The 13271-nt window shown below is 32.5% G+C and overlaps 1 protein-coding gene across 2 annotated transcripts in view; it reads left to right on the top strand.

The window, feature by feature from the left end:
- Positions 1–13271, top strand: part of LOC118195492 (uncharacterized) — a 376248-nt gene that overhangs the window by 103117 nt on the left and 259860 nt on the right. The gene's annotated exons all lie outside the window — the stretch shown is intronic.

Here is a 13271-nt window from a genome sequence, read left to right as displayed (position 1 = left end):
AAAATGGAACAGTTTGAAGCAAAAATATGCGAACAAAAGTCAACATTAAGGAAGGAAACGGCGTATATCGAATTTTCAAAAAATTCCTATGGAACACTGCATTGTTAACAAAAACTAACTCGGTAGCAGAACGTCAAAAATTAATTTCAAGGTTTGATAAAAACAAACGAAGTTAAACAAAATCGTGTAAAGAGGAAAAGAAAGAAAAGCTAAGAGTGAAGTCGACTTTCGACGTTGAAATATAGTTTTGGTCATTTAAAATGAATTAGTAGTAATTAAGGAAGCGATTAATTAGGAAGCGAGTAACAGAACATCTTTAAAACAGAAAACGTCGTGCGTATTTATACTTTTCGGGATACCGAATATCGGCACTTATAATTCCGTTAATCTAAAATAAAGGAATTGTGCATTAAAATACAAGTACACTTTGAAAATATTTCATACTGCAGAAAACATAGAAACTTGAAAACTTCTAACAAAAATCTCCAAGCATTTATTTTTAAATCATAATTCTAGGTATCTAGCTTACAGTCAGAAAGTATCTGTTGGACGTTAACCGCAACTTAGCGTAATTCCCGACATTCCAAGCATATAATTGAGAAGCCATCCAGCGCTTGCTAATGGCACTTCGGAATTACGTGACGTAATAATCCGGATTCTTCGTTTGCTCCGTTCATTGAGATGTCGTCATCCGTGTGGTTTTGCATATCATATCCTCCCACAATTTCCTCCCTGCTGCATCCTCGAAATCCACTTCGAGAACAATCAAATGAGTCCAAATTACCTCCAATACTTTCGACTTTCAGTTAATTATTCTAAAATATATTCGAATGTTTCAATGAAAATATTTATACAGAAAGAACATTTTATTAGTTTAGATGTTTAAATTTTCTTAACTCTTTCGTTTTTCTTTGCTGTTGGAGAGCAGAATGAGGAAAGTTGATGGAATAAGAACTGGAAAGCAAATGAAATATGAAATGCTAATAAGACGCGAAAATTAAGAATTAAAATAAATGAATAATAAAGTTTTTATTAAATAAACTTTTAAACCGATAAAAAATTAATAAACTAAAAGAACAAAAATAATTTATCAATAGTTTGATGAAGATTAAATAGTTCTCTACACAAAATTCATCTATACTTTTATATTGCGAATAATAAAAGCGCGCGGCGCACTTGATAAATTTATAAACAAAAATGGCTTATACGTTTTTGAAAATATAATTAGATTATTAGATTTCATTGTTTTTTGGAATCAAGGCTTCTATTATTCCTCATATAAAACTGCACATAAATTTTTAAAAGCAATTATTTAATCTGTTGTTCTCATTAATGTGTGCGATAAATTATTTTTAGTCCAAAGAGGCAATTTGCCCTGAAGGACAATTAACTTAGTTTTGGTATTTTGCATTGAAAACTATAAACAGCGAATCACTTTTCAAATTGATGTCACCAAATATTATCGCCTTGTATTATATTTAAAGAAATTAAATAACGAAGAATCTGCATTCATGTATGTATGTTTCTCGCACTGTGATAAAACAACGGTACCTAGAGACATCAAAATTTGAATAACGTAATCTTCCATAGAATATGGGCATGTGGAAGCCCTAATTTGAATTTTAAATTTGTTTTATTATCGATTTCATATTTTGTAACACTTCAACGAATTTTTAATTAAAAAGCTAAACGATTTCAAAGCGAGTAATCGCGACACTCTACGAAGGGGGAGGAGGAAAAAAAAAAAAACAGTTTTATCTCCAGTGAGCGAGCCTCTGTATCGGAAATTATAAAGATATGCTCATTTTAAAATTATTTTGCGATATTACTGTTGAACTGAATTTTATAAATAAAAATAACACACAAAACGTTAAAAAAATGCCCCTTTGGACGTAACTTAAAATCTGAAATCTTTCAGATATTTACTCTTTTTCATTTTTATTCTTCTTTTAATTCATCAGTTTTTGATGAGTTTTAAATAAAAGTTTATTTTATAAAAACTTAAGTCTTTTTTTCTTTAGATTCAATCACGCGTTACTAATCAAATTATTCAATTGAAAAGTAATTTTTCAAAAATGAATTACCGAACCAGTACTTCGTCTTTTGTTTCGTACTATACCATATTTAGAAACCAAAAGTGCAGAAAATTGTCTAATTTTGAAAACGTCACTGCACCATATTGCATTATTGTTTATCGTGTGCATGAAATATGAACTCGATAACCTATCGGGAATTAAATTAAAAATCCATGACAACAATTGACCATAATGAAAAACACCATGAGTAAACTAAAAAAAAAAAAAAAAAAATGTTACAAGAATATTTATTTAGTCAAATCTTTAATAACATGATCCTGAACATAATAAAAACAAAAACAGTTATTCATGCGAATTACACAAGAAAATTCTAATCGTGTTTCTGTATTAAATTCATACATTCTATCAGTTTCGCACGGTACCAAGTATATTTTCGAGAGATCTTAGGCACCATTTAGAATAATAATATTAACAACAATTATTTAAATTAATTTTTGATATATCTGACAGCGTCTTATAACGAATTTTTGCATTCTCCATTGAAATTCTCGTAGTTGTTGTTGTTCTTGTTGCTTATGCTTACTTGTCTGAAAAATTCTCGTAGTGTAAGAGGTTAGCGTATCCACCTCGCAAACTGGAAGATCCAGGATTCGAATACCTGCGAGGTTACAGTTGATTTTTCAAGTTTTATCCTCTGAATAACCTAATACAGCAGAACTCCAATTATCCGAACTTCGACTATCCGAACTGCTTTCAGAATTTCAGAATCAGCTTCAGAATCAGCTAATGGAAAAGGGGAAAAAGGAAGAAGTAGCTCAAGAAAAGGAAAATGATCCGACAGCAGAAGATGAGGATGACATGTCACTTGAGGAATTTAAAAAAAAAAATTGAAAATTCCTCTATGTTCAGAAGTTAATGTTGAGGATACAGCAGAATGGATGGTGTGTGATTTGTCATACGCTAAATTTTAAATGAACTTATTGAAAGTGTGAGAGAAGAAAGTGTCGAGGAAAAAGATGACTTTAATGTCGAAGTTGAAACAAACACGGGACTATCAGCTAGTGAAGCGTCTGCAGGCCTTGAAACTGCGCTGAAGTGGATGGAGCATCAGCCTGAGTGTGACCACATGCAACTTCTCATTGTCAAGCGGAAACACGACGTAAGTACTGTACGGTACGCTATATAACATGCACGTAAACGTGTTGCCTTTTCCTTTTAATTAAAACCTATTTTTCTTTAAAAATAGTTTTTTCTTCCATTTTCAATATACAGTAAGTACACACAATAATTAATTAAAATGTACGTAAACCCTTTATTAAAAAAATCGAATTATCTGAATTTTTGATTATCCGAATGTGATCGAGTCCCAATTGATTCGGATAATTGGAGTTCTACCGGCTATTAATTTCGTTTTGGATTTTGTGTAGTCCACTATAAAACGGCGGCTCACATTTCAAATTACTACCACCAAATATTAGAACCCTGCATTATATTTAAAGCAATTAAATAATGAAGAATTTGTATGAATGTAGGTATGTTTCTCGCACTGTGAAAAAAACAACGGCACCTAGAGACATCAGATTTTGAACAAGGTAGTCCTCCACTCGAATATGGGCATTTGGAAGCCCAAATTTCGAATCTGGAATTTGTTTTATTATCTATTCATATTTTGTAAAGCTTTAACGAATTTTTGATTATTCAAAGATTTCAAAGCAAGCAATGGCAACACTGTACGAAAAAAACAACATTTTTATCTCCAGCACGCAAGATTGTGTTTGGGAAATTCTAAAGATATGCTTGCTCTTTTTAAATATTTTTTGATAGTGCTGTTGAATTGAATTTCATGCTTAAGTGTGGAGAATATCATATTTAATAAATGAAGATAACACACAAAACATTAAAAAAAAAGCACCTTTGGGCGTAATATAAAATCTGAAAGCTTTCAGAATTTTATTATTATTATTATTATTTTCTTCCTTCCTGACAGTCTTCCACAGGGTCCGGCACTTCTAATTTTAGAAATAAGCCTTGAGTAACATGTTTGTCCAAAAACAGAACTATCTTCTAATTACTAGTGTTTCAAATCCTGGGTAGTAAGTACACTGTTAAATTTTTTCGTTTTCTGATTCGAATAACTTAGACTAAATCTTGAGTCTAGCCCCTCGGGCTGCCACTTTTATAACTCGCCCTTTAACCCGATACTACTCCCATATGATTTTGTGTCCGATAATTACAATAGTCTATAACACATTAGAAAAAGCATGGTCCGATCTCTCATCGATGTATTTTAGTAAAAGCCTTAAAATTGCGAATACATCCTAGCATTTATGAAGTGGTAAAAATTCGAATAGATGTTTGTAGACACCTCTATTTTGGAATTTTCCATTTTCTAAACCATTTGGATAAACGCAACATTTATCATTCTAAATGGCGTACACAACTTTCAAAGAAAGACAAAATCCTAAATTGTAATTCCGTCACCGATGAGATACAAAAGGTGTTTACACACTTTTACAAAGATTTCAATAAAGAATTTAAAAAAGCAAGTGTCTTGGAATAAAAATTTGTGGCAACAGCTTATTATTTGAAATAAGAAATATCTTCTGGTATTTTAAATTTATTCTTCTTTCAAAACGTAGCATGTAAACAAGCTGTTGACTGAAGGTTATGTTTTTGCGCTTCCTGAAGAGAAATATTCCTATTCCATAAAAGAGATAATCGGAAAAGGAAAACGTCAGTCATTACTTCTACTTGAAAAGAACACTCGAAACGAATATCCGAAATAGTACGTATTATTTGTAACGTTTCTAAAGTTAAGTCATTGGTAACAAGAGAAAATCCACTGACTCAGAAATCAATCTCAAAGTCTATAAATACACTCGTAGCAACAAGAAATAGAACAAAAAAACAAGATTTGCAACAAAATGCTGGAAAACGCAATGTTCCCCTGCTTTTGCCAAGGAATGTGGCTCAACGTAGAACAATTTGTAGAGTCTTGTATGAATATTATTTTGCACGAGATGAAGGGAAACATATTGGGGGCCTTGATGTAGCATGGATTTACTTAAGTGACTGCAACTAGAAAACGTCTATTTATTATCGAAAACGAAGAGAAAAAATTTACAAAGCTAGTTATGTCAATACAAAGAAAGTTTCAGTAAGAGGTTTAGGATTGTACCAGGTTTCTCTTACAATGGGAAATTAAAATGAGAAAATATTGAACTTATCTTAACGTACTATCAAAAGAAAATTTTACATCCGATATTTACAGAAGAAATTCCGTTTCTTTAATCCCAATGACTTTCAAACAGAAAAATTCATCAAGATAATACAACTTATATATTGAAATGTACCTCTGCATTCCTTGAAAAAAGAAGACTGGTACAGGTGTTGCATATTTACATATTGAACGTATTCCTGCGAAGTCTCCTGGCATTTCATCTAGGGATATCGTGCCTATCTACAGTCATATATAGACTATTGTGCCTATCTATAGACTCCTTCATCTATGGTTCCTTGAAATGAGCTCTTTAAGCGCAAACCCGCCACAATTAAGGGACTTTGGAAAGTAGTGGAAGAGGAATAGAAATCAATTTCTCCGTAAATTTCAGAAAAGCTTTTCTTTCATGGAAATCCCGGTGCTCCAGATATAATTTTAAACATTAAAAAAATACTCTTTACATTTTAAGCATTTATTAAAATGTTCCGTCCCGAAATCGTCCTAAAAATATGTAAATGCACACTGTATACAAAAGTTTCAAATGTTATGTAAGAAATTTACAGTTTTTCTCCCTTTATTATTGTAACGCTAGTTCTATGCAGAACTTAGAATATTAATGTACTATTGGCGCTTAGCACAAATTTTACTTTAACCAGTTATTTCTCACGTTGCCAAACAGCCTTTCACATAATATGAGAGGCACAAAATAAATGCTGCAAACTTTTAATACTTTTAGTATTATTCTCTTTCACTATAAGCACCACGGCAGTTAAACCCGTTGAACAAAATAATTAGCTGCATCTTAAATTTGATTTTGAGCGTCGGTATAGGCAGGCTGTTTCGGTGTTTTCGTGATTTGATTAACGAATACAGCGCTAGCAGAAGCGGGCCTCCAAGGCCTGCACCGCAAGCGGGGGGCTACATAGAAAGGGGGGCGAAAAACACATAAATTTGTATCAATAATTAAATTTTTTAAAGAAATAATTAAAAAATACAATAAAAAGATGCAGTTATATAATATATGTGTGATATCGAAAAACCATGGATTTCACAGCGTTTTTTAAGAACTAGATATGAATAATTTTTTTCGAAAAAAACACAAACATACCCTTCCATCCATTGCTTCTTTAAAAAGTGCCATTTTGCTTGTAAACAAAACTGTCAAGTGGCAGACGATAATGTATAATTTCAAAAATATAGTTGTAGTGAAAAAAAATTTCCAAGCAGACAATTTTTTTTTGTTTGTTTTTGTTTTTTAGATAACTAAGCAAAATTGTTCTAAAAATGTGTAAACAGCCTCTGTATTCTGTTTATTTACGTTTTTGTCAAAACATAAACATGAAAATCTGCTGAAAGGTGGAAACTAAAAAGACATATTGGACTGATATCTGCTAAGAGATATGTGGTTAAGCAGCTATTTACAGCAGAGACAAATTAAAAACTCGTTGTAAACTTTACCGAATAATTTAACACTTCTTAGCATTTTTTCTATTTCTGGACATAAAAAACCAATTTTACTTCTGAATATATATGATAATATAAACTGTAATTTTATCCAGAGATTCCCTGAAAAACATTCTTGTGCTTATGATGGAAGCTGTACTTCCGTTATAAGAGAAAAACTTTCATTATCGTATATGCTTATCAATTTCAGTATTATGTATTATTTCATTATCATAGAATTAAAATATAGTAGACGTTAAACTTTCGAGAAACAGCAAAAATTTCGAAAGTTAGGGATATTGTAATATCAGGACTTGTGTTCCTCTTGACTTGCTTTGGAAACATGAACTGTCCTGACTCAGAACAGGGAGCTTACTCAAGCTATGTCCAATAAATTGTGAAGTAGACAATACACACAGGAAGGGTATACGAAACCCTTTATTTTTCTATCTTTACAGGTATTTCCGGAACTTCGGAATACAGAGACCAACCACTTGTGGTCTGAACGTAAGAATATAAAACTACTAACTAAAACTCTAACTAAAACTAACTTTGAATTAGTATACAAGTGCCTAGCAATAAAATTGGCCGTTATTTAACAAAGTCCGTATGTAATACGGAGAGCTGCTAAAACTACGATACGTTTGAAATTATTAAGAGGACTAAACCTCTGGCCTTGAAGGCAACCAGCAACCGAGTAAAACTACTATGGCAAGAGGCTTACTTCCAATAACTCCTTCCTCTCTCTTGTTTGGGAAAAAGCCACAACTTAAGTACTTGGCGTTAGCAAGACAAATTTGCATAAATAAGTTAAAGCTTTTAATTCTGGCCGGAAATAGAAAATAAGAAGTGATAGTAAAGATTTAAAATAAAATAAACGTTAGTAAAACTTAGGATCCTTACAGTAATAATTGTAATTTTCATGAAGAATACAAAATGCAATGCGTCTATAAACATATAGTAAATGGTTTATTTTCTTTTCAACCCTTATATACTTTTCACAGAAAATTTTAAATTACTTGAAGTATAAGTGTTAATGTTATGATAAGTGTTATGTTCTTTGCATAAAGTCAAAATGTCATTTAAAGAAAAAATCTTCAAATATAGTTTTGTTTTAATCATATTTTAAGCTTTAAAATGCTCCTGATTTAAAAAATTCCTATGTGTACTGACTGAAACTCTTATTTTTGTTTTTCCTTCTTGCTCTGGAAACTTTCGTACGATTTTCCGAAATAAGCGTATTGTTTGGAATCATAGATGCAAATATTATCTAACATTTTATAGCTATTCGACGCAAAAGATCTTAAATTTTCTATGTTTAACTGCGTTAACCCTTTTAAAAAAGGCCTGAAATTCAACATTAAATTAAATCATATACAGCTAATTTCAGTGCCAGTTGAAACATCCGTTGAGTATTTTCTTCTGTTTTACACACTATTAAAACACTCACTTGCATTTTGAATTTCTCCAAGTACTTTTCTAATAATTCTCTTCAGCATGACTCTAAATATACTGGTTTGATAATATCCAGTCCAGCATTTGGTAAATCACGATAGCAGCAACAGTAAAATATGTACTGTCGACATAGGCATTGATATTGATTACTACTTCACCATCATCAATTATTGTTTGTGAATTTCGGTAAATTAATTGCTATAAAATTGTCATTCTCCTTTCCTATCTGAACTCTTTCTTATTTTATCCTTCCCCCAAAAAATTTCATAAAATAAATAAATATATATATAGTTTACATTCTAGAATGCCGGAACTAAAAATCACACAAATGCAGACTAATAAGATTAAAATCATATACTATATTGGTAGATATTTGAGCAAGGCCTGCACTGCAAAATCCAAATATTTTTCTCTTATAATTATTTTTATGCTCACATTTGAAGAGAGTGCATTATAAATAAAAATACAGAACATTTTCAGTTCAACAGATTTTGAATAGAACAGAACAATATTTCGGGTCTAAAAAACTTTTATCAAATAACATTAAAGCATCTATAACTCATGTTCTAAAAGAGGTAGGAAATTTAAACAGATTTGAAAAGATGAAAAACCAGGCTATAATACTCGGACAAAAAATTGAAAAAAAATCTTGTTTTAAGATATTCGGATACTTTAAATGAAACTGAGGCTATTTTAATGGAAGTGGATCGTTGTTATCATGGCAGCTTAAAAATTTGCATATTTATTATTTTTTTGGGATCATATTTAACCGATGCATTTGTCTTATTTTAGCCGAGATGATTTGTGTTACAACTCATCGTGTCTACATCCAGCTTAGGTTTATCAGATTCCAGAATACAGAAGGAAAGATCCTTCCTTCAACTTTCCTAATGTTACCTTCTTGTGTTTTTAAATATTCACAACCAACATCACTGACAAATTGTTCTTTTCTAAATTTAAAACAGCATATTACTTTCTGCATTATATCAAAATAACAAACACTGCATCAAACGAAAAAGTCCTTACTCGTAGAATATAATTTAACGAAATCTTCGTCTTAATGCAACGGCGTCGATACATTGCTAGAATTTGGTTGGCTTATCCATCTAAAAATACATGCTTTATTATATGGAAAAGAAACAGGCTAGTTATATAATTTTCTATATTATTCGTCCGCATCTGGTAGATTTTTTTTAACTTTTTCAAACAGTTGTGATATTTGAAAAGTTTTAAAAAGTCCAAAATGTTCTCAAAATTTTAAGTTATATGCTCCGAATTTTTATGGAACTTCACAGTTAACTTCTGTCAGAACTTCTGGTCTATGAGTTTTTTCCCCGCGTTAAAATTAATAACATTTTTTATTAGGAATAATTAGTAATTTATAACTATTTTAGTTAAAATCATGTGAGGTTCATGCTCGACAATACTTAATGTCGTAAAGTATACCTCAACTAAAGCCCGATTTGGAAAGCTGGATGCCTGGGCCAAATTCTCATATGTAGGCCTTTACTGATCTCATTCTTTTTATTATAGTACACATCACCGACATGAATTATATACTGAATTTCGTGAAATAATTTAATAATTTACTATCTTTTTCCACTTAGTGTTCTTTAAAGAAAAAATAACTTCATCTTTCTACACTGGTGAAATAAATTAATTTGCATATTTTATCGAATTGCATGAAAAAAAACTGAACTGAAGGAAAAACTACTGCTTCTAGGTAAAAATAAAAATCTTGTACGGCAAATACGTAAGCGTACACGTGTGTGTAGCAGCAGAAAAACAGGCTTTCTAAAAGCGTGTAGGGTAAGGAGAATTGCGTTCACAAGCACACCTCGGCGAATTTCTAGGTGTTATCTTGCAACATTCGGTTAAATTCACATCGGAACGGTAAAAATAAGTAACCAACAACGTTTAGATGATGGAATGAGGTGGCGAATTGTGGGGAGACTAGAGGTAGGCCAATCGCAAATCCAAACATGCAGAGAGTTTAATTTAACGCCCAGCATCGTGTGTAGCTTATGGAAACAGTTCCAGGACACTGGATTCATCAAGAAAAAGCCTGAGCAAGGTCGTCCAAGAGCCACGACGGCCAAAGAAGATCGCTATTTGTCCATTTTAGCAAGGCGTAACAGAGGGGCTTTAGCTTCTTAGCTCTCTTGGGACCTGTATGCAGCCACAGGAACCCGCAAGATGACTGTTTCCAAAAGACTGAATGAGAGAGGGTTGTTTGCCAGAAGACCGGCTGTTTGCGTCCCGATCACGTCTACGGACAGGAGTCCAATTAACATAGTGGTTGGAGTACGGAGCAATGGGCGACCGTTCTGTTCACCCACGAGCCCTGTTTTAGACTAAACACCGATTCTCGCCGTAGTTTCATATGGAGAGAGCCAGGGATCCGCTACCTACCCTCCAATGTCTGCGAAATCAACAATTGTGGCGGTGTAATGATCTGAGCAGGCATAATGTTGGATGGCCGCACACCTCTCCAAGTCTTTGACAGAGGCTCATTGACTAGACTCATTGACAGAGGCTCATTGACAGAGGCTCATTGAGGTATAGGAATGAGGTCTTGGTGCCCTATGTTCGCCTTTTCCGGGGTGCAGTGGGGTACGAGTTCATCTTACGCGAGGCCACATAGAGCTCTTCTGGTCAACGAATTTCTCGAGAGTGAGGATATTCGCCGGATGGATTGGCCAGCCAGGTCTCCAGACGGCAATCCTATGGAGCATGTCTGGGACGCTCTGGGGAGGACAATTGAAACTCGCAACCCCCCTCCTAGAACAATTCAAGAACTGAAAAGAGCGTTGCTGAGTAATTGGAACCAATTGCCACAGGCACTGATAAACTGCCTTATTTCCAATATGACATCACTCTGCGAAGCCTGTATGGCTGTAAGAGGGAACCGTACCACCTATTAACCAATTTCTTTTGTGTCTTCTGCAACCACTGTTTAATGTCGTAAAGTATACCTCAACTAAAGCCCGATTTGGAATTTAATGTCGTAAAGTATACCTCAACTAAAGCCCGATCAGACATTCAAAGATTTCCATGAGTTTTATACACGAACATGTGTGTCTATTATAACTTTCGAATGTTTATTTATTTATTTATTTATTTTTGTATTATATTAACCTATGTTCACACCAAATTTTATTAAAATCTGTCCGGTAGTTCTGGAGATCGTAAATCAAGTATGAAAATTCTCTTAATTTTTCTTAGTGTATATATATATTGTTTTAATGTTTCAGTGTAAAATATACTTCACAGCTTGATATGTGCTGTGTAAAATTGAAGCTTTTACATTTTAATTAAAGCCTCCCTTGGGGGGGGAACTGCAATAAAGGGGGAAAAACCTAATAATAGTTTTACTGTTTTTATCAGAAATCTTAATTCATAATATTACAGTGATAAAAACCAGAATAATATAATTAAGTTATTTATCAGTTTAATAATTAAGTATACGACTACGACGATAAACCAAAGATCATCATATTCCCATGATAAGTTTCAGGGTGAAGGCCGTACGCATATTATATAATACAGGGGTTCCCAACCCTATGCCAGCGGGTACCATGGCACCCGACGATCGTTTAGTGTATGCCACTATACGATCACAATAAAAATGTTTTAATTTTCAATAAAATTATGTGTGAAGGTTTTTTCATTTTTAATGAAATAGAAATTGTGTTCAACACAGATACCAGCATAAAGCGAAATGCGACCAATCTCTCTTTTTTTTTATTAGCACGTATTATGAACTCTATTCAACTATAAATTAACCTTGAAAAAATAAATAGTGTCCGCCGTCTAGAACAAACTAGAACAGATGTTCTAGAATGTGCTCTTAGGGACAAAAAGGTTGGGGGTCTCCTGGTATAATACATTAATGGGAACACTAGACTATTTGAAGTTAACTCACTGCCAAGTAGATGGCGCCACCGAGTAATGCGAGATTACTGATTTCCGTAGAAATGACTATTAGGCTTGTAAAAATATTTCATCTTTTCTTTTCATTCTTTAAAAATGAAGAAACATGAAGAAATTATAACCTTTGTGGAAAACTATTTTATTCATCCTTAGACAATACAAACTTTCCAAAAACCGATCTCAGAAAATTCTGCATATGCAAATGTTTGAAAGAAAATGATTCTTTTTCTAGAACGTAATGCAAGACTGATTTTCTGAAATTAATTCCTAAAATTAAAAGTATGAAGGCCCCTGTAGAAAGAAGTCTGCTTGCCTCTAATTAGTTGTCGCTCATGAGAATAATTTAACTGGCACTTTATGTGCCTCGCCTATGTTTACACACGTATATACACATTAGTGCACGTGAATGTATATGTAGAGAGCGTGAGAAAAATCTTAAAAATAATTTCTTTTCCAAATAAATTTTTAAACAATATTAAAATATATTATTATTTATCTTACGTTTAATTCTAACAGTCTAAAATGTTTCTTGGCACGAAATAGAAAGAATCTAATGGTTAGTCAAATAACACTGCATTGAACAGTTATTTTAAGGACGAACTTTTTCAAAGTGAGTTCTATCTTTAAGAATTGTATTCGAATTTCTGAAGAATTTAAGGGGTGACTTTGATGAAAAAAAATTATCGAGTTTTGTGGAATAATAATAAGTACTTAAAAATATCAGTCTGATGCTGTATCCATTAATTAAAATAAGAGTAATTTTATTTTAATTAATGGATACAGCATCAAACTGATATTTTATATCTCTTCTGTCTGTATCTATTAAAAATAGTCTATCGTACCAGTTACGGTAAAGCTTGATGAGATGAATGAATGTACCATAAAAATAATTTCGTGCCGTTTTCTTTTGCTAACGTAGCACAATAAGAAAGAAAAGAATAAAACAAGCACTAATCGCGGAGACAACAAAAGTATTTCTGATTGCAAGAGATGAAGTATTTGTTTAATTTTTATAATCTATGCATATCTTCACAAGAAACTTTAAAAAGTAAGTTTTATTATCATATTTGTAAAGATATAACATAATCTCGGACTGTGACGAACTTTATTACTTGCCTTGCACAAAAAGGAATAATAAGAATTAAAAGAAAAAATAGTTTGTAATCTAAACTTTTCGACTCTTG

The sequence above is a fragment of the Stegodyphus dumicola genome, chromosome 12 (genome assembly GCF_044657685.1).
Source record: "Stegodyphus dumicola isolate Sdum_Otavi_A_Nest chromosome 12, ASM4465768v1".
Taxonomy (NCBI): Eukaryota; Metazoa; Arthropoda; class Arachnida; order Araneae; family Eresidae; genus Stegodyphus; species Stegodyphus dumicola.
This window is presented reverse-complemented; position numbering and strand designations above follow the sequence as displayed.